Here is a 296-nt window from a genome sequence, read left to right on the forward strand (position 1 = left end):
GTTGTGTGTATATATGTGGGTGTGTTAACCTCTGCTTTCTCCTGCTGCTGCAAAACAATTGCTAGCAGCCGCTGGCGCTCTGTCTCCGAGAGAGGAGTCAATGAACATTCTTTTTTTTTATTTTCTTCTTCGGGGGTATCTGCTCCCTGATACACACTCCAAACCCTAAACCCTAAACACTAAACCCTAAACCCTAAACCCTCGTTATCATGTAGAAAGAAATTTCCACTTTTTTTTTTTTTTTTTTTTTTTTTTTTTTTTTTTTTTTTTTTTTTTTTTTTTTTTTTTTTTTTTTT

Source organism: Eimeria mitis, genomic scaffold (assembly GCF_000499745.2).
Source record: "Eimeria mitis Houghton genomic scaffold, Emh_scaff2478, whole genome shotgun sequence".
In the NCBI taxonomy this organism is placed as follows: Eukaryota; Apicomplexa; class Conoidasida; order Eucoccidiorida; family Eimeriidae; genus Eimeria; species Eimeria mitis.